Source organism: Podarcis erhardii, assembly GCF_964252035.2.
Source record: "Podarcis erhardii genome assembly, chromosome: 3".
NCBI lineage: Eukaryota > Metazoa > Chordata > Lepidosauria > Squamata > Lacertidae > Podarcis > Podarcis erhardii.
The window spans coordinates 89,720,535-89,746,801 of NC_138507.1; the positions used below are offsets into that span (position 1 = coordinate 89,720,535).

Here is a 26,267-nt window from a genome sequence, read left to right on the forward strand (position 1 = left end):
TAGAAAAAGAGAGAGACTGAGGAAAAAGACGTCAGCAAATTACGATCAAAGGTTCTCTTTTTTTAGTAGTTCATAAAACACAATTATTATGTGGAAAGTCACCGGGGGGGGGGGGACTTTGAATTTAAAAAGTTCATTTACAAACCATTCTTCATTTAGAGGCATGACCTAAGGAGGATGAATTTTCTCCACTGTTTTTGTCTTCAGGGGGAATTTGGGTACCCAAACCCAGCAAGAGAAGGCTGCTCCACATGCTAACTTATATTTTTCAGTTGCATGCCTAAAATATTTATAAGAGTATTAGGGGGTGGGACCCTGCTCACCACCCACCATTACCCTTGTCAAAGCCTCATCTCCTTCCTCCTCATCAAAACTAGCCCCCCCTTACTTTCTTGCCAAAGCCCACCTGTCCCCTCTCTTAAAGGTAAAGGTAAAGGGACCCCTGACCATTAGGCCCAGTAGTGGCCGACTCTGGGGTTGTGGCGCTCATCTTGCTTTATTGGCCGAGGGAGCTGGCGTACAGCTTCCAGGTCATGTGGCCAGCATGACTAAGCCGCATCTGTCAAACCAGAGCAGTGCATGGAAATGCGTTTACCTTCCCGCTGGTACCTATTTATCTACTTGCACTTTGACGTGCTTTCGAACTGCTAGGTTGGCAGGAGCAGGGACCGAGCAACGGGAGCTCACCCCATTGTGGGGATTTGAACCGCCGACCTTCTGATCAGTAAGTCCTAGGCTCTGTGGTTTAACCCACAGCGCCACCCATGTCCAAAGCCATCCCTCCCCTCACTCCTTGCCAAAGCTATACTTCCCCTTACGTCTCACCCAAACCACCCCAGAGCCCACCAAAATCATTCCACCCCTTCCCCTTAGACCTTTCCAAGCTTCCACTCACTAGCCTGAGCTGCCTGCCAGCCTGGGCTGCCTGGCTTTTCGCTTGCCAGCTTGGGCTGCCCACTCATTTCTTTTCTGGCCTGCAACACCGGCCTGCCTCTGTCTCCATTTCCCTTCCCCTTTCCCTCTGACCCTGTTGCAATGGCCCAGCAGCTCTGCAAGCCCAGTTTGTCGTCATGCTGTCATTCATTTTGCCACCTGTTGGCGGCCATGCAAACCGCAGCATGACAACATCCTTAGGAAAATATGTATTGGGAAAGATATCTAAGAACAGGACAGAACGTAGCTCAGGAACAGAATGTATTATCTGCATGTTATTGTAAACTGCCTTTAGTTCAGTTCAGGGTAAAAAGGTGAGATATAAATTATATATAAATCCAAGAGGGGAAATTTGCAATAGAGAAGCAACAGCAGCAGCAGCGGGTAGGGGTGGGCTTGCTTAACTCTTTCTTCACTCACAGCTACTCTGCTTGGAAATTCTCTGCTCTTATCCTGCTGCAAAGCTACGAATCCATTTGTATGACCCTGTGTTCCATAGGCAAACATTGGCTTGGGAGAGGGGAGACCATAATGGATTGCCAACTTTCCTGGGCTCAGAATTGATAATGGATGGTGGGGAATTGAATAAATAAAATAATATGTTTCCTGCCAAGTTGGTTTTCAGTGCACCATAAATTCCCTGTTGCATTCTAGATGAAGAAGCTCACTGCAAAGGCATTTTGAGCCCGAATGGGTTTAAATAGTTTTCACTCGGTGTAAAATAAACAAGCAGACGGAGTCTTAACTTTCTCAGGTTTTTTAAAAAAATAAATCTTAGCTTCCCTCAATGCTACTCATTGTGGCCTATTCTAATGGGCAGTGTGAAAAGAGACAGCGTGTGCAAATGAGTAGTTCTGGTTCTTCATCCTGAAAGACGTTGCAACCGTAAGATTTGGGGTAGGGAACATGTGGCTCTCCCAATGTTCTTGCAATCTAGTCCACCATCATTCCTGCCCACTGAGAATACTGGCTGAGGCTGATGGAAGTTGCAGTCCAACAATAATCAGGAGGGTCACAGGCTACCCACACCTACCTAAAATCAAATATTCCCCTCCCCACAACAAAAATCTCAGGACTATCAACTGTTGCCTGCAGTTCAGCCCAGCTTATCAGTGTTTGGATTGCTTTTTTTAATGGCTGAACTCTCAAGTCAGAGCAAGTTCCAGGTCATCTCAACCTTGTAGTGTTGCCAAGGAGAAGATATGCAGCCTCTCTCTGCTCTGGGTATCTGATAATCTCTAAGCAGTAAAACCAGCCTGGAAGCAGAGAAGCCTAGCCCTGGTTCTGAGCTTGTGGAAAGAGAGTTATGAGAAAAACCTAAGAACATAAGAAGAGTCTATGAGTGCTGGAGCATCTGCTCTGCATGCAGAAGGTCGCAGGTTTGATCCCCAGCATCTCCAGGTAGGGTTGGGAGAGACTCCCTGTCTGAAATCCTGGAGAACTGCTGCCAGGCAATGTAGGCAATACTAAGCTAAATGGACCAAGAGTCTGACTCAGTACAAGGCAGCTGCCTATGTTCCTGTGCATGTGCACATTCAATGTGTCTGGTGGATTTTGAGATCCAGTGTGGTGTAGTGGTTAGAGTGTCAGACTAGGACCTGGGGCTCATCCCCACTCTGCCATGAATCTCAGTGCGTCAGTCAATGCCTCTCAGCCTAACCTAATCCTCATTTGAGGATTAAATGAGATGGGGGAGAACCATGTACACCACATTGAGCCCCTGGAGAAAATAAGGTGGGATATAAATGCAACTAACTAACTAGCTAACTAACTAACTAACATCAAAAGTCCATCAAATAAGCACAGACACAGGGTATATTCATAGTATGGGATTTTAAAGCACACACACATTGGTACATCAACATCTTCTTTGCTGTGCAGCAAACTTCACTCTCGGAAGCTGAGGGAGAACAACCACAAGGAAACAGAAAGCGAGGGCGATAAAGAGAAAGACTCTGACAAGAGAATTTGTTCAGTCTTTTTCTGAGTGTATCATTGTTTATTTCCTTGACATCTGAAGGGAGGGCATTCCACAGGGTGGGAGCCACTACCGAGAAGGCCCTCTGCCTGGTTCCCTGTAGCCTCACTTCTCTCAGGGAAGGAACTGCCAGAAGGCCCTCGGAGCTGGACCTCAGTGTCTGGTATTTGTTGAGGGTTCCCTCTGTCATAACCTGGCATGGCCAGACAAATGCTGGGGCTCAAGAGAGCCCAGCAAGGCTGATAGCAGTCACTAGCATCCTTTTGCTATGTTTCCCCCTCCCACCCCCGATATTTGTACTCAGATGGTTGACAGGCACAGTGAAATAACGTGCCAGCCAAGGCCACAGCAACCACTCATCTTCATTTCCCCACAATGACTGTGGTCCCCAAGTGTGTCAGATCCCAGTGGCCTTCTGGGGGAAAGAAGTTGGCGGGCAGCTGTAGCCTCAGCTGGTGCTTCCCTTTGCAATGTGCTTGCAATTTGCAATCTGATAACAAGGGGCTCCTACTCACCCATCCTCACCAGAGTGGTCTGCTGTGGGTGGGTGGGTGGGGCATCAGGACACATATGGACCTCTCAGTCAAGGTGCTGGCTCTGTGTGCAGGTTGCAGAAGCCAGAGATACCCAGATGTTGGGACAGGGACTGTAGACATGATCCTGCTCCCCCGGTCTTGCCTTCATATTTTCAGTAAACACTTGGACATCAGTGAGATTGAAGCTATAGTTCATGCAGCCAGTAAATAACTTGACATTAACTGTGTGACTGCAGTTACAGCAAACACTTTAGTTATGTTACTAAATATAGTGGTACCTCAGCTTAAGAACTTAATTCGTTCTGTAGGTCTGTTCTTAACCTGAAACTGTTCTTAACCTGAGGTACCACTTTAGCTAATGGGGCTTCCCGCTGCCACTGCCCCGCCGCCGTGCGATTTCTGTTCTTATCCTGAGGTAAAGTTCTTAACCCGAGGTACTCTTTCTGGGTTAGCAGAGTCTGTAACCTGAAGCGTCTGTAACCCGAGGTACCACTGTAGTAGCCTTAGAGTTGAGCAGCATCAAGGCCAGAAGGGGTAAGGAAGGGAAGTTTAATCCTCCCAATGAATCCAGAATTCAGAGGAGGAATGCATCTAGTGGACTAACCCCAGATGCAGGATATGGGATGGTCCATATATAGCTCCAAAACAGAACAGGTGCTTTACATGCAGGTAAAGGTAAAGGTAAAGGGACCCCTGACCATTAGGTCCAGTCATGACCGACTCTGGGGTTGCGGTGCTCATCTCGCTTTATTGGCCGAGGGAGCCGGTGTACAGCTTCCGGGTCATGTGGCCAGCATGACTAAGCCGCTTCTGGTGAAACCAGAGCAGCACACGGAAACACCATTTACCTTCCCGCCGGAGCAGTATCTATTTATCTACTTGCACTTTGACGTGCTTTCGAACTGCTAGGTTGGCAGGAGCAGGGACCGAGCAACAGGAGCTCACCCCGTCACAGGGATTCAAACCGCCAACCTTCTGATCAGCAAGTCCTAGGCTCTGTGGTTTAACCCACAGCGCTACCCGCGTCCCTTACGTGCAGGTATCTTCAGTTAAAAATGAACTCTTTCAGGTAGGGAGTTTAGGAATGCCCACCCCCCCTTCCACCTGGGGGTGTGGAAAGCTACTGCCATTCAAAAGAGAGAGGGGACTTGAAGGTTCTTTCTGATGCCGCTCGATGAATTTCTAGGTGGAATAACTCCCACGAGAAAACTGGATCTGAATATGTAAGTGCAGGTTATCTTCTTCTGCACAAGATTATCAAGCTGAACCCAGTGATGTTGTTTTCCAAGGGCTCTGGCAGCAGCTCAAAAAGAAGAGCAAAGACAGCCAGTTCCCGTTCACAGGCAAGTCCCTACATTTCCATGGGGTGAACATTACGCTTTAAAAAGTGTGATCCTCACCCCCTCCAGGGCTATTTTGCAAATTGACGACTTCTAATAAACACACATGCACACACACATGCTGCAGATTGCTCAAGTAGGCAAACGAAATGGCAGTGGGTTGTTGTTGTTTTATATACTGTACTTGAATGTTCAGAGCCATGGAGCAAACTGAAGCTGGGATCTAGGTGAAAATTCTGCACAACTGCTGATGTGCCAAGTTGAACTCCGCTTGTATGGTGGGTGGACCAGCCCTGGGAATTGATAAACATCTTATTTTTGTTTCCTGGTGGAGGACTGTAAAAACGGAACGCGGTGTGTGTGTGACTAAGGGCTCGTCCACACCTGCATTTGCCTCATGATTTCCAGGCACAGGTCTGAGTTTTTCTTTTGTTGCCCTGCTTTCCCTGGGAAAACCCACTTTTTTGCCACTGAACAGGAACAAACACCGATTAGGCTTTCTGCAGACTGATGTTTGTTCAAATTCAGCGGTAAACGTGTAGATGAGCCCCAAGTTTGACTTGGACATAAGGCAAGCCCTGCAGGAGCAGAACAAAGGCTTGTGGAGCCCTGAATCCCACGGTGGATAGCCAAGTGTCTCTGGGAAGCCAACAAACAGAACATACTGATGACTCAGCAGCAACCCAATCTTCAATGGCCCTAGATATCTGGTCTGCAGTGGCCTATTGTATTGGGAAGGGTGGATAAGCTGTGGTCCTCTAGATGCTGTTGAACTCCAACTCCCATCAGTCCCAGCCAGCATGGTCAATGGTCAGGGATGGTGGGAGCTAGAGTCCAGCAACATCTGGAGGGCCACATGTTCCCCATTCCTGGATTACAGGGAGAAAACAAAAAGAGCCAGCATTATCTGGAGATGGAGCAAAGGTTGCATGCTGATCTTCCTCTTAAACTCCTCCCCCTCTTGACTCTATTTTGGCTTCTTTTCCCTTACACGGTTACTTGGCTTTATTATGTCGCTGCTTACTGTGTTATGTGGATTGGTTATTTTCTAATGTGTCTTTTTTTGGTTGTTAGTGGCCTTGGGCATTTTTTCTTCTTCTTCTTCTTCTGGAAAGTTGGAATAAAAATGTAACAAATCTGTAATGAACCAATCAGAATGGTGGGAACTAGTAAGAAGGTGGAGCAAAACTGCTTACTTCATTGATTGACAGCACATTGGCATCCTTTGCAAGTCATGAAAAGGCCTTTCCCCCAAGCTACTTGATCCAGCCGTTTTACAGCGGAGGCTGGCTGGAAATCTATGGGCAGGCTTGGGAATTTTGCTTATACAGGCTTTTCTTGACTAAATTTGAGGTTCCTTTTCAGATCCCTTCAGACTTTGTGGAGTCGACAGGACTGGGATTTCAGTTTGTCATCTACCTGTCTTGGCCTGTGCCTGCATCATCACTCTTGTCAGTTTTTAGTGTCTTGCTGGCTGAAATAATTGTGCGTTCTCCGTCCACAGGTGGTCCCCCCCCCCCCGGGAATTGCATGCAACTCTCAACTTCTGCAATTCTGTTCATGCACTTTTCTAATGACTTACATGCAGTGTGTAAAATAATAATAATAATAATAATAATAATAATAATAATAATAATAATAATGGGGAAGAGAGGCAGGAGAGATCCTGAAGTACCCCAAGATGTCAGTGTATTGTGTGTGATTTTGAGGGGATGAGAACGCAGACAGTGTTCAGGATCACGGTGTAGCAGATCCTGAATCCAGATTTTATGTTTTTTAATAGCAGAGAATATTAGACCTTTTCCAGAGAGTGTAAAGAAGGAAGGATGAGATAGGAAGCACCACACAAGATTATTATTTCTTTGCACTGATTACGTAGGAACATTTGTACCTATTCAATAAGAAGCACGATTTTCCATGCAAAAAATAGATCGTTGAGGACAGTCACAGATCATGAAATGCAAGTTGGTCTGTATTCTCCTCCTTGTAAATATTACTACAGCAAATCATGTGAAGAATGTGTGGTGTGGTCACTACCATATGTAGTATGGTGCTCAGACCAAGAAATCATAGGATCATATAATTTTAGAATTGGAACTTCCAAGAGATCTTGTGGGGTCATCTAGTCCAGCCCCCTAATGTAGGGTGCAACTATAGCGACCATTAGGGGTGCCATATTCTGAAGAGCAAGAAAGAGGAAGCTATGACGGCCATTCAAAGCAAATAAATGCAATTTGTCTCAAATTTTACCCCTGCAAAAGAGGATGTGTCCTGGAAAAAAGAGGAGCCATGGCAACCATGTAAGATGGCTATGCAGCTTCTGCTTCAAAGCCTGTCATGAAGAAAAGTGCATCACCTCCAGGGGCGGTCTGCTCCGCTGTGAAACAGCTTTTAGCATTAGGAAGCTTGTCTTGATGTTTAGCAGAAATCCACTCTCTTGCAACTTCCATCTGGTAATTCTTGTCCTGCCTGCTGAAGCAATGAGGTCTTGGCATCTTTGGCATGAGCCTAGACTTTAGATATTTGAAGAAGGCTAACACATCTCTCTTTAATCTTACCTTCTCTGCATTAAGCATGCCCAGCTGCTCCTATCAATTTCTATTAGGACTTGGATTCCAGATGCCTCGTCATTCTTGGACCTTGTCCAGTTTTTCAATGTCCTTCTTAAAATGTGATACCCAGAGCTGGACACTACACTCCCAAGGCTAGCACAAAACAGAACCAGCACTTCTCATAATTTGGTTACTATGCTACTGTTAATACACCTAAGATTGCATTAGCATTCTTTGCAGTAGCATCACACTTCTTGCTCATTGTTCAGCTATTTATCAACTTTGATCCAAGCTTTGTAACTGGATATGTGTGAAGGAGCAGTTATTTTTACTGTTATAATATTGAAAAGGAATTCTTAAAACTCTAAATCATTATAGCTGTGTGGAACACGTTAAGCACACAGGAATAGGAAATAAATGTTTTCCTAACCTTTTCCAAGTTTTTATAAACAGTTGTATAAAGCCACGTAATAGTTATATAAATCTATAAATTATGGGACTTCCGGGTTGGCGCCATCGCCGAATGGCGGACTCCCTCCGAGCTCCGGAGGGAGCCTGCTCGGCAGGGGCTGGGTTCTACCGCGCCGGCAACACGGGGACCCTCAAAAACCATGGGCGCTGAAACCCATGGGCATGGTGACTCGGCGGGCACCGTTTGTGCCCCCCGACCCGCGAAGGAGCCTTTTTAAAGGCTACGGAGCGGGTGACAGGGGGTGGTGGTGCTATGAGTCCTCCGCTTCCCCTGCCGAGCGAAGCCGCATGCCATTCGACGGAGAGCACTGACTTCTTCCATTGAAAATTTCCATTGAAATTTTTTTTTTAAAATTCGGAGTGAGCGGGGGAGGTGCAAAAAGGAAGTCAGCCTCCCCCCTGTTGTAGAGGAGTTAAAGCAAAGGATTTGACAACTAAGATCGAGTGCAACCTTATTTTGATAAAGTCATTAATTTCGCGATGGAAAATTACAAGACTGGGCTGGAGGAGAAAAGTGGAATGTGAATTAAAATGCAACCCCCCCCCCCGGAAACCCCGGGAGCGATCCGTGAGAGCGCCGGGAGAGGAGAAATAGAGGTTTTGACAGCTGTCAAAGGAGCTGTCAAAGCGGAAGAACAAAAAGAGAACTTTGTTACGAGGACTTTGCTGGTTACATTTGTTACAAATTGGATATAAATTGTTTAAAACAAGGAATAATAAGTTACTTTGACTGTTGGGTGTGATCTGGAAGGAAACTGAGTTACTATAATCCCTCTAGAGGAGCTGTGGGACACTACAAGTATTGCTGGCATGGAATTTGAATAGGACTTTTTATCTCCTGGGAAACTGCAGAAATGGAACACTATTTTGTCTACAGAGGTCTATACACTAAAGGAGACAATAGATTTATCTATTGAAGAATGGAAGGGACTTGACGTAATGTTGTGTTCCTGAATAACAAAGCCTCTGCAGAGGAATTAGAAGCTTTTGGAATTAGAACATTTGTGCAGGAGAGCAGGGGGGGGGGGAAAGGAGGAGAGAGATCAACAAGAACAACAAGAATAACAAGAACTGGACAAAGTTGGAAGTGGGAACATTTGGGACATCCAGATTTGAAAGGTCTAAAGAAATAAAATTGGAGTTTTTACTCTTAAATACAAAGATCTGGATGGAAAAAATGGACCTTTTTGAGACAGACTCCTTCCAAGATTGGAAACTAAAGATGACCAAAAGACGGCGAAGACTATTAAAAAGACGGCAAGGCGGACTGGTGAAGGACTATGGCTTAGATGTGGGAGCTCCAGGATGACAGTGGACATTGGGAACGCAACCGGGAAAGGGGGGAGGGAAATTTGGAATCCAAAGGGTGTTAAATTACATTTTATTCTTTTTTCTATTTTTTTATTCTAATCTGTATTGCATACTAAAGAGGGGAACTCGTGGAAGGGAACAGGTCGATTTTAGGGGATGGGAATTTTTTTTTAAAATTGGGTTAATGATAATAACTTTAAAACTTGGGGTAAGAATTTGCTGAATCTATTTGAAAGAATTGGAATACAAGAGGGGGAGGGGAGGGGAAGTCCTGGAAAGATGCCAATGAAAATAAGGTTTTAAATTTGGATGTTTTTCTTTTTCTGTTATATTTGAAAATCTTTAATAAATATTATTAAAAAAATAAATAAATCTATAAATTATGAGTATTGTCTGTTTTATATATTTATTGTCTGGGGTTTGTGTGTGTGTGTGTGTGTGTGTGTGTGTGTGTGTGTGTATTCTCTGCCTTATACTTCTACACCAGTTTTTTCTTTCATAGAATAGGTGAGAGTCATTTGGTGATAGCAGTGGGAAACTTTAATCTGCAACACAGATTCATACTCAGTATTCATAGGTAGTATATCTTGATGGACTCATTGGGAGCAGCAGATTAAGCACTAAATTGGCAACCAAAACAGCAGCCAAATTTGCTCTTTGAACAGTAGCAATTCCAGTGTTTAATTCAATTACAGGGCAGTAAGAAAAATTACAAAGGCAATTACTTCAGAGATCCCCTGACATCATCATAAGCAACCTGGCACCATCATAAGCAGCAATTCGACACATTTGTGCGAGGAAATATATTTTCTATGATCACAGAAATCCTTGCAGATGTGAAACAACTAGTAGAAAGAAAACACGGCAAACAAGTTCATTCTCATGACTGAGTTATCTACACCCCCGCATTTCATCGCTCCCAAGAAATGACTTTCCTTCGTGGAGACAACACCTTAATAACAACGGCAACCTTGTCCTCAAAAGTGAAAAACAGCTACAGGTAGGACTGCAAAGAATTGTCCCACAAAACCCAGAGTAAGCCAAAGATAAGCAGTATGGATTATGCTTCACAATACCTGTATTCATTTAAATGCTGCTACTGTGTTGGCAAGTTATGATGCTTTTGACTGTGAATTCAGCTCTTCCCCCGAGATCTGTTGTTAAGTGCACTCTCCAAATTTTTGGTTTAGCTCTACTGAGGAAATAAAATTAAGACAATGCAGCAGATTTGGCCAGCCTGGTATGCACCAGATGTTTGGGGGTTTTTTTAGCTTTTAATATTTAATAGACTATTGTATTTTTTAAATTTAATTTATTTAACATAATTATTACAAAATATAAGCAAAATATTGCAAATACATACATACATATATACATATTTCAGATAAGCACACAGAACAAAAGAGAAAAAAGAAAGAAATGAAGAAAGAAAAAGAAAAAAATAAAGAGAAGAAGAAAAGTTAGAAGAATTTCTTCCAAATTTATTCTACAAATATCTCAATAATAAAATTTCATTGATTGACTTCCATCGCTTACACTGCGCTTCCTATATAAATTTTAAGCAAGATTGTATCTGTTATTCTGTATTTTTCCCATACAATCTCACACGAATATTCTAATCAACAAGTTTCTAAATCTTCAGATGTTTTGGACTACAATTTCTATTGGGCCTGATGGGAATGGTAGTCCAAAACATCTGAAGGGCACCCACTCCCTCCAAGAAAGATAATCGTAGGAAGGGAAAAACCAATCTTCTCCCCCTCCATCAGCAGACCGGGTTGCAGCTGCAGGGAGATTCCCCTTCCCTTCCACAAAAAAGACCCTGCTGCAACCTCCATTAACCCTGGGATTGTGGAACCAAAGGGGAAAGGACTCTGGCCCCATCCATTGGCCAAATGAACAAGGGCCTCCACCTGTTATTCAAGGAAGGTCATCAGCACAGAAAGCCTGGCCTCCCACTGTACCTCAGCTGTTTCTCAGAACTGATGCCACTCTAACTTTTTCTTCCACTCCCCTTAGCTTGTATGTCATATTTTTTGTATGCCTGATGGCATGACCTCTCCCTCTTTCTCTGGCTGTGTGCACACTATACATTTAAGCACATTATTTCCCCGAAAGAAGCTTGGGAACTGTAGTGTGTGAAACTACAGTTCCCTGGCTTCTTTGGGTCAAGTTATGTGCTTTAAATGCATGGTATGTGCATAGCCAGAGTCTCATCCCCATCTCCTTTTCTTGATTGCAGGACTTTTCTCCCCCCGCCCCTTAGGGGAAAAATAATTTTCTAACAAGCAGGATTAAAAAATAGTAAGCAAATAAATAAACAAACATACATATCCTGAGTTTCCAGTCTGTTAAAAATACAAATAACAATGGCTTATCCAATTATGGGTAGTTTAAATTTTTTATTGCTTGTGGGTGAGCTAAGGCTTGCAAAGTAGCTATATAGCATTTAAAAGTGCTATATAATATAAAGTTTGATTAATGACTCCTGATGTTTGCAGGCATCCACCTCCCATTTTGAATGTTTAGCTCCAAGTCTGGGTTTAGCGTTAGTGGATGTCTAACCACCTCATGGAAACTGCTGGAAGGATTAGGACCAGTGGAAGGTGTCTTGGTTTGTGAGGAACAAGGTCAGAACCAGACTGAAAGAAAATTGGCTTGGTCTGCTTTTCGGAAACCCGGTACCGCAGGAGCTAAGATGTGCAGACGTTACGGTTAAGCTGGCTTGTAGATTAGAGGAGGCTTGTGGGAGTGGGGAGGCCAGTTAGGGGAAGGGTTACAGCCAGAAATTCCCTGAGCCTGCTTCGTACACAAATAGATGCCGCCGCGAAGCACCGTCAGTCATGCCGCATTTATCTGAAGAATGGGAGAAAGAGAAAAGGGAACAGAAGTCTTTGCCAGGAGCGAACAAAGTGGGCATGCCTCTTAAATAATTACCCCAGGACTGATTACCTTTCCAAGTAATTAAACATTATGAAAGGTTATTAACGTGCTGATAATAGACAGCTTTGAAAATTGCCAGCGCAGCGTGAGACAACCACATGGCTGAGAACAGGTTTCTGTAGCCTCGCGAAGGCCTCAGACTTCTCATTGTCAAGCAGCTCCTGCAGAAAAAGAGGTGGGGAGAAAGGAAATAAAAGGCCTGTTCCGGTTAAAGGAGCAAAAAGAGAGAACCGTGTGTGTGTGTGTGTGTGTGTGTGTGCGCGCGTGTGTGTGCTTTCAGTCCATGAAAGTGGCATAGCGGGGTTGAAAATTGCATGGAGACAGCAGGGGGAGAGGAGGGAGGTGTACATGTTCCATAAAACAGAAAGCCTCACCCACAGACATGGAGCGATCTAAATTATGCCTCTCTGAACCAGCCTGGCCAATTTGTGCCTGGGGCGGGTTAACTCCAGCGCAGGGCCAGCCAAGCAGGTGTTCACCAGCTTTTTAATTCCAGAGGAAGGTGTGTTGGTGGTGGAGGTGGTGATGGAAGCTGCCTCCTGTCCTCTTCTCTCTTTTTTTAGGGTTTGTTCAGCTTCCCACAAGCTTCCGGGTATTGTTTATTAATTAAAGGTATATCCCACCCTTTCTCCCAAAAGAGCCCAGGATGGGAAAAGACAAGTGGTAAAACAATTACTAGAAGGAGAAGAAGGAGAAGGAGAAGGAGAAGGACAGATGTAGACTGGGAAAGATCTCAGCCTTAAAATCTTGTTGAAAGAAGAAGGTCTTCAGTGGGTGCTGAAAAGACAACAGATATGGTGCTTGTCTTAATATTCAAGGAAAGGGGGGTTCTAAGGAGGAGGTGCCACAACACTAAAGACCTGGTCCCTATGTTGTGCGAAACATACGTCCTGATAAGATGGTACCTTCAGGAGGCCCTCATCTGCACAGTGCTTTGACCAATTGGGTTTGTAGCAATCTTTCAGGCCTCTGGTCCCAAGCTGTATAGGGCAAAGCCAGCATCTGAAGCCTAGACTGGTGGCTAATTGGCAGCAGAGGATGAAGTGTGATGGTTGTCTATTTTGTTCCTTCGTTTCCAGAATGGACTGAAAAGTGGGTTGGTGGAAGAGTACTTCTTCTGTCACGTACCTCCGTTTTCCCCAGTAGCAACGCAGCGATTGAGCTGGCCTTGTCTTTGTAGAAGGTGAGATGTGGTGCAGGCCCATGTGGGCTTACCTTGTGGCATCAGTGGTGCCTGCAGTGGCTCTGAGCAGTACAGGGTAGGTGGATGTAGCCACCATTTTAATCTCTCACAGCGCTGCCATGACACAGCATTCCTCTGTGGCATTATGGGGTCTTAACATGGCAGCTAGATTGTTTTAAAGGAAGTCCAAGCCCCTGCCAAGTGCTGAAGTCATTTCTGGCAAAGTCCTGAACTGTAACTTTCAAAGTTGAATAGAAGAGTGTTTTCAGGCAGGTGCAATTTGTCACGGAGGAGTGAAAGAAGTTCAAAATCCCCTCTCCTACACAACTATGTAAGGTTCAGGAGCCCTGCCTACATTTGTATCTGGCCATCTTCTCTAGTGCTTTTCGCCACTCCCTTACTTAAGAAGTGGGAAAATAACCTCAAACAAATAAGAATATAATGGTGTGGTTACCACTGGTTCAACCCACTTTAAGTCAATGTGGGTCACTAGCATATAGAATAAGAGAACAAGACGAACATACGCTTAAAGAAGATTGGACAATGTTTATTGAATATATTGGGGGGTTGTATACACTTGAAAACATTGGCAGCATTAAGATAAATTCAACAGTGTTGATTTTTTTCATGTTTTGATGGATGTAATAATGGAATACTGAATGATTTAGTTTATGTAAGGATTTATGTTGTGCAAAATGAACCATGGAACGAGAAGAAAGGAGATCACTGATATTTTAAGGATGTTTCAATGAATATTCTAAAATGTAAAACAGAAAATTTAATAGAAATTATTAAACAATAATAATAAGTCAATGTGAGTCCACCAGTTTGAAAGCCCTTTTGCTTGTGGATGTGATAGCAGATTCCTCCTTGCAGGATGGGTGGAAGTCAGACAGAGAATCTTTGTGCTGTCACAGATTCAATAGGTGGGTTTTCTTTTCTAGCTTTCTAAGAACTTAATATAGACATTTTGCTGTGGTGGTTTCATATATCCAGTGCAGTAGACAGTTGGAGTTGGCACCTTGCATTTCCAGTTTACATGACATTTGCAAGATGGATGGTGAGATTCTAGGCAAATCTTTATAACCTGTGGGTCTGGCTAGTGTCTCGCCAGTGGCAGCATAAATCTGAAACTCTTCGACCGCAGCCAGAATGAGTGAGAGCGCCTATGTAACTTGAGAACCAAATTGCAGAGCATGAGAACAAGTGCATATACCTGTGTATTACAAATCCAAGTAACTATACAGGTGTAGGAATGGGATTGAAGGCATCTGAGGCACCTGAGGTCCAGCTTTTCTGATCTCCTCAGATTGCTCCACAGGGCCAGATTTAGATGCCGGAAAGCTGGGAGACTGCCTGGGTTGTAAGAGCCGGGATGTGCCAGTCACAAGCCAGTCATCCACTCAACACCTGGGGAAAAAATGTACCAACTTCACTTGTAGAGTTGGCTCTATAGTGCCAATGCAGGGGTGTGGCCTTCCAGGTATGGTTGGACTACACACCCTTAATGGCTGACCATTGGCCAGGCTGGCTAGGGCTGATGGGAATTGGAGTCCAACAACAACTGGAGCCATTGGTTGGTTCCCCAGCCTCATGCTAACTTTCCCTTTACATTCATGGGAAGGGGGTGCAGTCTTGGCTACTGCATGCCACCCAAGGAATCTATATCATGAGGCAATGAGTAAATATAAATAATACATAATAGCTACAGAAGAATTTTGGAGTGCAAAAGATGGAAATATTGAGCTACAATACCAAGAAACATGGCACTTCTGTCTAAAGCACAAGTGGAGTATGCTGAATTTAAGGATCCTTTTCATTTTGCTGCTACCTTACAACGGGCTTCATTGTATTAAATCCTACAGTCTCCTCTCTCCAGGTGCCTTTGTAAATGGATTTCTCAGCTATTAATCAATATAATTTGCCAGAAGAGTTACAGATAGGTAGCCGTGTTGGTCTGCCATAGTCAAAACAAAAAATTCCTTCCAGTAGCACCTTAAAGACCAACTAAGTTAGTTCTAGGTATGAGCTTTCGTATGCATGCACACTTCTTCAGATACACTGAAACAGAAGTCACCAGACCCTTCTATATAGTGAGAAGGTGGGGAGGGGTATTACTCAGAAGGGTGGTGGGAATGGGTGATTGGCAGATAGCTGTGATGAGCCTGTTGACGACTCTTAACGACTGCAATAGGTCTTACAGGAAAAAGCAAGGGGTGAGAAGGTGAAAAATGGCTTTGTCATGTATAATGAGATAAGAATCCAATGTCTTTGTTCAGACCAGGTCTCTCCATGGTTTTATGTTTGGTAATAAGTTGCAATTCAGCAGCTTCTCTTTCCAGTCTATTTCTGAAATTCCTTTGTAATAGAACAGCTACTTTGAGATCTTGTATAGAATGTCCTGGGAGATTGAAGTGTTCTCCTACTGGTTTCTCTGTCTTGTGATTCCTGATGTCAGATTTATGTCCATTTATCCTTTGGCGTAAGGTTTGGCCTGTTTGTCCAATATAGAGAGCTGAAGGACACTGTTGGCATTTGATGGCATACACAATGTTAGACGATGAGCAATTAAATAGTCCCGAGATGGTATGTGTGATGTTGTTGGGGCCAGTAATGGTGTTGTCCGGGTGTATGTGGCAGCAAAGTTGGCATCTGGGTTTATTGCAGGCTCTGGTGCCAGTGTCCGTGTTAAGTCTGGTTGTAGTATTATTGTGGGTTAGGAGTTGTTTAAGATTGGGTGGCTGTCTGTAGGCAATGAAAGGTCTTCCTCCCAGAGCTTGAGAAAGAGAACTGTCATTGTCCAGGAGAGGTTGTAGATCTCTGATGATGCGTTGTACCGTTGGATTCTTATCTCATTATACATGACAAAGCCATTTTTCACCTTCTCACCCCTTGCTTTTTCCTGTAAGACCTATTGCAGTCGTTAAGAGTCGTCAACAGGCTCATCACAGCTATCTGCCAATCACCCATTCCCACCACCCTTCTGAGTAATACCCCTCCCCACCTTCTCACTATATAGAAAGGTCTGGTGACTTCTGTTTCAGTGTATCTGAAGAAGTGTGCATGCACACGAAAGCTCATACCTAGAACTAACTTAGTTGGTCTTTAAGGTGCTACTGGAAGGAATTTTTTGTTTTGCCAGAAGAGATAAGTTTTGTTTACTGGCAACCGTCCCCTGAGTCTATGTGTCAAATTTTCTCCTGTCAACTAGGAATCAGAAAAAAATGTTGTTTTTTGTTTAAAACTCATCTTTGATGCCCAACCAATAATTCTAAATTGTTACAGAATGAATTTTCAAAAGTTGCAGGTGTAGGAAGTTGTCATAGAAGCATAGAGCTGGAAGTTTATGGCTCCTGGAACTTTGTTTTGCCAGGTGTAAGCAGTGCTGTGGTTAGGTAATTTCAGAGACTAGATACTAAGGGTATTGGGGGGGGGGGCAGAGATGGCCTGTATAGATGCTAATGTGCATTACTTCCCCTTCTGCTAGGAGGAGCCCTGGACTTCTGTCCCATGGCCCTGTTCTGATGCCACCTCTGGTTTTAAGAGGTCTCTGGGTGCTTTCAGGCTGCAGAGTTGGTCCAGAGGCTGTGTCCAACCATTAGATGTAACTGAATACAGGAAAGGCTGCAACTTGAGTCAGGTTGTGCAATTCTCCAAACCAGCTGAGCAGGGACCATGTTGTCCCTGTGTGTACAGTACCTAGCCTGCAACAGGAGCAAAACAAAATTAAGTAATAGGAGGAGGAATGGGTCAGCCAGAGGCAACAGAGTTGGGATAGCACTGCCTGTAGCTGATCTAGTTACACTGTGCCATTTGGCTGGAAACTTTCTGCTCTGTTACCAAATGTCCTTGGCAGATGTTGCACTCACATTACCCACTTTCGGCCAGCGCCATTGGGACGTAAGTAGCTTGGGCGGAGGGTGTGAGAGCATCCCTAGGCAGTGTGAGAACAAATTTGCAGAAAATGTGGGAGCCTCCTTCAGCGAGGCATGGATTCTTTCTGATTTCCCAAAGGCAAGGCTGGTGTTCAAGGAGCCCAAAGTTCAGATTTTAGGATGGTGGACATGCCATGTGACTTCCCCCAAAGAATCCTGGGAACTGTAGTTTAAGGGTGATGGGAATTGTGGCTCTGTGGGGGTAAACTACAATTCCCATGATTCTTTGGGGGATGCAGCCCATGAAAGGACATCCTGTTAGCTCGATGTCATGACTGCCTTGCCACGAGGTTTTACCTGCACTTGGTAAATTGTCATATGCATTCATCCAATCTTTCTTTTTCATTCGGGCAAAGTATTGAAAAAACAAACAAACCACACACACACACACCATGCCTTGCTTTTAGAAGAGAACTACAGTACGAGAGCAAAAGCCAGGAATGATGAGTTCAAGAATCATATAAATAGGACAATGAAGTGCAACCAGAATGTTTCTAACTAACTGCTCGTATTATCCACGGAGGTGGCAATGCTTGAGAAAGTAAGTGAGTGTGGACTAAGCTAAGGTATTATTATCTGTGCCGCCTTGCTTCTTGTGTGGGCTTTAAGATCTATGCAAATGAAGTGTAATTAGGCTTGCCTCTGGCCACTTTTGAACCTGTCCAGCTTTGTTTCTTCGAGTTTATTGCACGTTTACTTCATCCTTTATTCCCATCAGAAAAAAACCAAATGTGTACGATCTGTTACTTTCAGCCCCAAATCTGGTTTTCCTTGATGCAGAATGTTTGTTTTCATTTGGGAAGAATGCACCAACTTCTGCCTAGAAAAGCTACTACAAATGTATAAAATGTGAAATGTAGCACAGAGTTTTTGCATGACATGAGAGAAAGGATCAAGCAGCCTACATGTGCAGTCACAATCCAACTGATGTAGTGTATCCATATAATACCCCTAGTGTGTGCAGCTAGCTGCTCAATATTTGTAGCTGAAAATACATGCTTTGCTACATGTGCACACTGAAATGTTACTGGTCTGCCCAAGAGATTTTGGATGGTTCTGTTAAAAAAAGAAATAGTAATGTATGAAGTGAAGCAGCATTGATTAGGGATGCAACATGGCACCACAGTTTCTATTCCAACCTGCGCCCATCACAATCAGCACTGTTTCTGCTGCAGTTCAGGGTCCACCAAATGCTAAGTTATTTGTGCCGCTGCCTGCTATTTAATATGTGTTATGGCAACTGCATAACATGCAACAATTTGCATGATTTACATCCATTCCAATGTAAAAGAAATGTCAAAATAATGTTTAAAAAGTTATTAAAGTGGTACCTCGGGTTACATGCGCTTCAGGTTACAGACTCCGCTAACCCAGAAATAGTACCTCGGGTTAAGAACTTTGCTTCAGGAAGAGAACAGAAATCGTGCTCCGGCGGCGCGGCAGCAGCAGCAGGAGGCCCCATTAGCTAAAGTGGTGCTTCAGGTTAAGAACAGTTTCAGGTTAAGAATGGACCTCCAGAATGAATTAAGTACAGTGGTGCCTTGCAAGACGAAAAGAATCCGTTCCGCGAGTCTCTTCGTCTAGTGGGTTTTTCGTCTTGCAAAGCAAGCCCATTGACGGCTTAGCGGATTAGCGCTATTAGCGGTTTAGCGGCTTTTAGCGGCTTAGCGGATAAGCGGCTTAGAAAAAGGGGGATAAAAGGAAAAAACCCCGCAGGAACTCGCAAGACATTTTCGTCTTGCGAAGCAAGCCCATAGGAAATTCGTTTTGCGAAGCACCTCCAAAACAGAAAACTCTTTCGTCTAGCGAGTTTTCCGTCTTGCGAGGCATTCGTCTTGCGGGGCACCACTGTACTTAACCCGAGGTACCACTGTAACTGCATATCACTTGCAGATTTAGAAGAAAACAACAGTGTAAACTAATACAAATCATATTCACGTGACCGGTTTCCATTCCTGACCAAAGACAATTTCCACTTCCTTTTCCCTCTTCATCAGAATTCTCTTGGCAATCTCCAGCCTTGAGAAGGAACTCACATGGCTGCATAAAAGGATTCCCTTGTCCCATATATACCCACCTAGTCCTTGAGATCCTCAGTGGAGGACCTTTTCCATGTTCCTCTGCCTACTGATGTGATGTGGATGGTTATTATGGACAGGGCCTTTTCAGTGATGGCACCCCATTTATCCAATGCCCTCCCCAGAGAAATTTGGCTGCTGCCTATACTTGGTTGCTGTCTTTTAGGCTCCAGCTGAAGACCTTCTTGTTCTCCCAGGCCTTTTAGTTGCAATGGGCAAAAGTTCGTAGGTCCACAATAAAGCATATACTCAAGTTCTCGGGCTCAGTCCCCAACATCTCCAGGTAGCATTGGAATAAAGTCTGGCAAAAAACCTGGAGAGGGGCTGCCAGTCATTGTTGACAATACTGTGTTAGAAACATGTGTTAGAAAAGTAGAAATAATTCATCCCTTTAGCCATCCTGATTGGAAATATAAAATGATAATGAAAGCATAGTGGTTAAAGAGAACCATCTTGTTCCGTGCTTAGAGAACTGAAGTAGGGCCAAAGAGACCCAGGTTCAAATCTCTGTTCAACTGGACCTTGGACCAATCAGTATAGCTCAGCCTAATATACCTCTCTGTGTTGCTGGAGAAAGGGGTGCAGAGAATCATGGGTGCCACTTCGAGCAGCTTGGAGAAAAGCCAGGATATCTGTGTAACAGATTAGCACTCAAGAAGTACTAATCCACGCAAAAAACAACCAAGAGTTTTGTGGCATCTTTAAGACAAACAAATTTATTATGGCATAAGCTTGACATTCTTTGCAACAAAAGACGAGCACAGCTTCTCTTCTGAGCAATTCCTGTTAAGTGATCTTGACTCTGCATGCTGAGAAGTCTGGCAGTAGAGTAAGCATCTTTCAACTCTTTAAAAAGTTTAATCGGTGAGCTTTTTGCCTGTCCCAAGGCTTCTCGCTTAGAATGGCTCCCAGCAGCAACAGACAGCGGCAATCAATTAATAGCTTGAAGCCACTGCCTGAAATATTGAGCTTTGTGCGGAAGAGATCTGCATGCGCCATCGGGCTCTCTTTTCACATTATCCTCTGGCAGGAGCTCCCAGCATGGTTCACTAGTGGGATCTGACAAAGGGCAGCAACAACAACAGCAACAATGCCTTTTCTGCTCCAGGTTTTAGTATGGTTATTGACTGAGCCAAACAAGCAGGTCATGCAAGGAGCCACTGCCAAGGAATAGACAAAAACAATTGCATGCACACTTGCTCTTTGCGGGTGAACAGGCTGTGGCTAATAGCCAGACTGACATGTGGGAGGAAGTTAGCAAACATTTCTTGGGCTCCTACTGCACAACCCAATATCACCAGTGGGGAAGATAATCAAGTTTGGTGCTGGTGGTTTTTAATTGGTTCACATTCGGAAGAGTAAACCTTGAGTTCTCTGAAAAACAATCACTGGGGGAAGAGGAGTAGCTCAGTGGTTTTGCATGCAAAAAGCCCCAGGTTCAACTGCTGGTGCCTGCAAATGGGGCTAGGAAGGCCTCCTGACTGAAACCCTGGGGGCTGCTGCCAGTCAGTGCAGACAATACTGACTTAAATGTCTCCCAGCCTAGCCTACCTCACAGGGTTGTTGTGAGGATAAAATGGGAAGAGGGTGAATCATGTACCTTGAGCTCCTTGGAGAAAAGATGGGGTTAAAATGAAATGAAACTAAGAAAATGCCATTGCTGAAAAAGCATCTTTATATTTACCTGGTGAGGGTTTTTTTAAAAAAATGACAGGGGAGGGGATAGCTAACTATTAAGCTTACACTGTAAGGATAAAAGGACCGCCCCTCCCCATATAAACCATCCCAGACTCTGTGATCATCATTTGAGGCCCTTCTTTGTGTGCGTCCTCCGTGTGAGGTCCAGAAGGTGGCAACACAAGAACCGGCTTCTCTGCTATGGCTCCCCGTTTCAGGAATGCTCTCCCCAAGGAGGTTTGCCTGGCGCCTTCATTATACACCTTTAGGCGCCAGGAGAAAACATTCCTCTTCAACCAGGCCTTTAGCTGATTTGTATTCTGCAGCATTTTACATGTGTCTGTGGGAAGGGGGCCTGGTATTGTTGTGCATGTCTTGTTTTTAATTATTTACTTGGTTTTTATCCTGTGTTTTATTCTGTGAACCACCCTGAGATCTTATGATGAAAGACGGTATATAAATCTAATAAAAAATAAAATAAATGAAATAAAAGACAGGCCTCAGCCCAAAGACCCATCTGGCAAAGCAGGAAGTGGGTGGGTGGGAATGAACCCTTTCATTTCCTGTTGTGGTCCTGAGCTAAGTGCTTTCTCTGAAGATGGTATTTGCTTTGGGAGGAAATCCCTCAGTTTGCCACTGCCTTGCTCTGATAACCCATGTTTGAAGAGTGCTGTAAGATACCTTCTAAGCAAACAAAGGTTTAAAAACACAGGGCCCTACCCTGCTTTGCACATGGTCCCACTATGAATCATCGCTCAAGATGAAGGGCAGCTGCTAGGCCCCACAATAAACTGAGTGAAGCAGCTGATTTTGCGCATTGTTTCTTTTTGAATGCATTATTATTGGGGGGTTTTACCACTAGGAGGAGAGAGAGGTGACTGTGCTCTACTCACAACGCCACAACAACATGGCTGAGTACTCTGCCCCTTGGTAAAGGACCCCTGGGCGGTTAGTCCAGTCAAAGGTGGGGTGCAGCACTCATCTCACTTTTCAGGCTGAGGGAGCCAGCGTTTGTCCACAGTCAGCTTTCTGGGTCATGTGGCCAGCATGACTAAACCGCTTCTGTGACAAGTGCCAGAGTGCATAGAAACGCCATTTACCTTCCTGCCGCAGCGGTACCTATTTATCTACCTGCACTGGCATGCTTTTGAACTGCTAGGTTGGCAGAAGCTGGGACAGAGCAATGGGAGCTCACCATGCCGTATGGATTTGAACCACCAATCTTCTGATCGGCAAGCCCAAGAGGCTCAGTGGTTTAGACCACAGTGCCACCCACACCCTTCTGCCCCTTGACCAGGTGGTGACAACAGGCACCATTTGCTGCTCCACCTGAGGCACTGAAATGTCTTGGGCTGACAGCTATGCATCTTACACAGTGACAACAAACATGGCTGCTATGTGTACAGTTAGAAGAAGGGCCATATAGCTAGATGGTGAAGCATTCTCAGTACGGCCAGGTAGCGCTAGGAAACATACCCTCTCTGATATCCAGGATAGCTCCTGCAAGTTGGTGTAGGCCAACATTTCTCAAACTTGGGTCTCCAGCTATTGTTGAACTACAACTCCCATCATCCTTGCCCACTGGTCCTGATAGCTAGCAATGATGGGAATTGTAGTCCAATAACAGTGTAGTCCAATACTAAACCTGATGGACCAATGGTCAGACTTAGTACGAGGCAGCTTCCGATGGTCTTTGGAGTTTCTTACAGCAGCATGGACAACAAACTTGTGTGTTCAGACATAACTTTAGACAGCTATAGATGTCAGCCCGGGAACCCAGACTGGGTCAACCAATTCTGAGCAGAGTGTACCCAGTTGTTTAAAGATTCATATACATGCACCTATGTTCTCCACACTGCTGCAGGATACAACAGTGTGCATACAGCCACTGTATTCATAATGTGTGTAGCTCATCCTGCTTCTGACAGCTTCTCTCCCCCTGCCCCCCCCCCATGCTGACTAGAGTCTGCCTACAAGTCAGGAGCAGGTCATCTGACTTGCTCACCACAAGCAGAATCTGCAGCTTTTGTACCAACATGCAACCTCAAGCCATATTTAGACAGTTGGCAGTGGTGGAAAAAAAATGTCAACTTCTGTTCTTGGAGAACAAGTCAGACAACTAGTTTGCCACAAAGCAGGCAAGCAACCATGTGTTTCAGTACTAAGAGATGTTGGCATCATTTCTGGTCCAGTTGAAAGGGCTGCTCCTTTGGTCAGAGCATGAATATCTCCCCCCCCCTCCCGGATAGGGTTTCTGTACCTTTAACAGGTGTGTCACAGGCAAACATGTTGGTTTGTCATTTCACTCTTACTTTTCAGGAAATCTGAACAAAAGAGAACAGGTTTTTTTTATTGCAATACCCCAAATTATCCCTAAATAGCAGCACAAAGTTCTCACCCTGAAGGTTTATACTTATTAAACTAGAATACTGGGTTTGCACAAGTACTTACATGAAAAATATACATATATATAGCATGATGCTTTTAATTTTGTTCCTTCCCTCCTGCTCATTTCCAGATAAAAGTCCATATTTGCTACTGAAGCGTCCAATATTATTTCCCACCTACACAGGAAAGTTTTATTGCAATACAACCTTCATAGATTTGTCTAATTCTTTGATCATTTGGGATGATCCAGTGCGTTAAAATAGTCTTAGTAACTTGAGGGCAAAATTGGCCAACTTGAATGGCTTTCAGAGAGGATTGGACAAATTCATGGAGGATAAACCTATCAATGCCTACAAGTCATGATGACTATGCTCTGCCTCTACAGTTGATGGCAGAAATGCTTCTGAAGACCAGTTGGTGGAAACCATGAGAGGGGAGAGGGCTCTCGTTCTGCTCCCTGGTTTCCCACAGGCAACTGGTTGGCCACTGTGAGAACTGGATGCTGGACTAGATAGGCCACTGACATGATCCAGCAGGCTATTTTTATGTCATCACGTTGTTAACTTGGAGGCAGGTGAAGACAGCATGAGGGCCTGTTGATACCATCTGCCCTGTGGGAAGAAACATCTCGTGCTGGTTCGATGGAGCTAGTTGTTTTGTTAAGTGTGCATGTGGCTCTTCTTGTGTTTCATAAATGTTGTGAGTCGAAAAGTGGGATATAAATCTACAGAATAAATAATAGTGGCTAGAGAAAATGGTTTGTTGTTAACTCTCCCTCATTTCTAAGGTCCCATACATTTCAGGCAGTGCAGTGGTACCTCAGCTTAAGAACTTAATTCGTTCTGGAGGTCCATTCTTAACCTGAAACTTTTCTTAACCTGAGGTACCACTTTAGCTAATTGGGCCTCCCGCTGCCACCACGCGATTTCTGTTCTCACCCTGAAGCAAAGTTCTTAACCCAAGGTACTATTTCTGGGTTAGCGGAGTCTGTAACCTGAAGCATCTGTAACCCAAGGTGCCACTGTATTATGCCACTTTAAACAGTCATGGCTTCTGCCAAAGAATCCTGGGAACTGCAGTTTGCTAAGGGTGCTGAGAGTTATTAGGAGGCACTGTAGATTAAACCACAGAGCCTAGGACTTGCCGATCAGAAGGTTGGTGGTTGGAATCCCCGTGACGGGGTGAGCTCCCGTTGCTCGATCCCTGCTCCTGCCAGCCTAGCAGTATGAAAGCACGCCAAAGTGCAAGTAGATAAATAGGTACCGCTACTGCAGGAAGGTAAACAGCATTTCTGTGCACTGCTCTGGTTCATCAGAAGCGGCTTAGTCATGCTGGCCACATGACCCGGAAGCTGTACGCCGGCTCCCTCGGCCAATAAAGCGAGATGAGGGCCGCAACCCCAGAGTTGGCCACAACTGGACCTAATGGTCAGGGGTCCCTTTACCTTTACCTCCCTCACAAACCAAAAATTTCCAGGAGTTTTTGCTCTAACATACCAGGAATAGAGAAGCAGAGTCCCTGTAAGACTATCAATTCCAGGGTCTAAATTTCCTTAACTTGCACCACTCAAAGGCTCCTTGTTTATGCTTTCACATATCATCATTTCTTAGTCCAACCTGTTTTCTTGGCGATAACTTTGCTCATTTGGGCATAGCCATCCCAGGACGCTGATGATCAGCCAGCCTCAGCTGAAGAGAAGACATATGCTCTAATTCTAACACACATTAGGACTTGCTTTGTCTGCCACCGTCTCCACCTGTTCATATATTTATGAGGGAAATGTTAATTGCCGAACCTTTGGTGTAAATATAACAACGGATTCCACCCCAATAGCTGCAACTTCTTGCTTGTCGTATGAAATTGCACAAATGGCATCGCAGAAGTGTTGCCATATGTCCACCAGCAGTGTGGAGTCCACCAAGTTCGTGCAAATATTATGTGAATTATATTTGGAGTACGTAAATAAGCTGTGCAAATTAGGTACGGCCCTCTGGCTCACAATATGTTTTCAACAAGTCTCTGTGTGCTGAACTAATTGGTTGCTTCTGATGCTACCTTTGCAGCGGTTCCGCGCTAAGGCAGTAAGGCCAGGGTTCTTGCATATTTTTAACTCCTTAAAAAAAACAGGGGGGGGGGGAGATTTTCATGTTTCTGAAAAACAAATCCCGTAAGACCACTGAAGTACTCCATCCCTATTTGCACCCTAAAATATATGCACAAACGAAATTCTATGAAGAAGGGACTTCCTTCTGCCTTTGTGCATTTCAAAATTGCAGCATTGCACGGTAATCTGGTGCTGCCACAACAGCAACATAAAAGTACCATTGCCATAACAGAGGGTTGGAGTGTAGGAGTTTAGCTTCTGCTGCCATTCCTGGCTCTGTTACTTTAGTCAAAAAGAGCCTGACCCACCAATGGCCCGAGGCCCTTGGTTCCTAGGGATGAGTATTAATTAAAGTGAGGGTGTTATTTTAGTTATTTGCTCGGTTCTGCAAAGTGCCACTGAGTCCCTGGAACATGAAGCACCAAAACCTTGCTCATTTGCCTGTCAATGATCCTCCCTTGCCCTGCAACTTGGTTTGGTCTTAACTTGCTTAATGCTCAGGCAAGACTGGACTTAGCAAGCATGCATGTTATCTCTTGTTTTTTATTTATTTTTTTGGAAACAGATTGTTTTATTGCTCAATGCAAGCAACTCTGGATGTATGTCTAGGGCACTGTAAACCAGGCTTGTTTAAAGTTACTTTGGCCAAGCAGTTTATTGCAAAAGTATTTTATCACCACCAGATCTCAAATGCTACATGCTGCTGGTTATTTTCTCATGGGATGAATGGCTTTTGCACGCTGTGTGTGTGTGTGTGAGTGCAGAGGGGTAGGAAGGTCAGGTGGTACCCAGTGCAGAAAATTTCTTGTCTCCCACCCCCACATTGATGGGGTTTTTT

At 44.4% G+C, this 26,267-nt stretch overlaps 1 long non-coding RNA gene across 1 annotated transcript in view; it reads right to left on the reverse strand.

Annotated features, from left to right (window-relative positions):
• The window catches only part of LOC309337606, a 144,520-nt gene that overhangs the window by 112,458 nt on the left and 5,795 nt on the right, over positions 1-26,267 (reverse strand). Inside the window, exon 2 of the long non-coding RNA XR_014154426.1 lies at positions 19,042-20,420. This is a non-coding gene — a long non-coding RNA (uncharacterized lncRNA). The remainder of the gene's footprint in view (positions 1-19,041; positions 20,421-26,267) is intronic.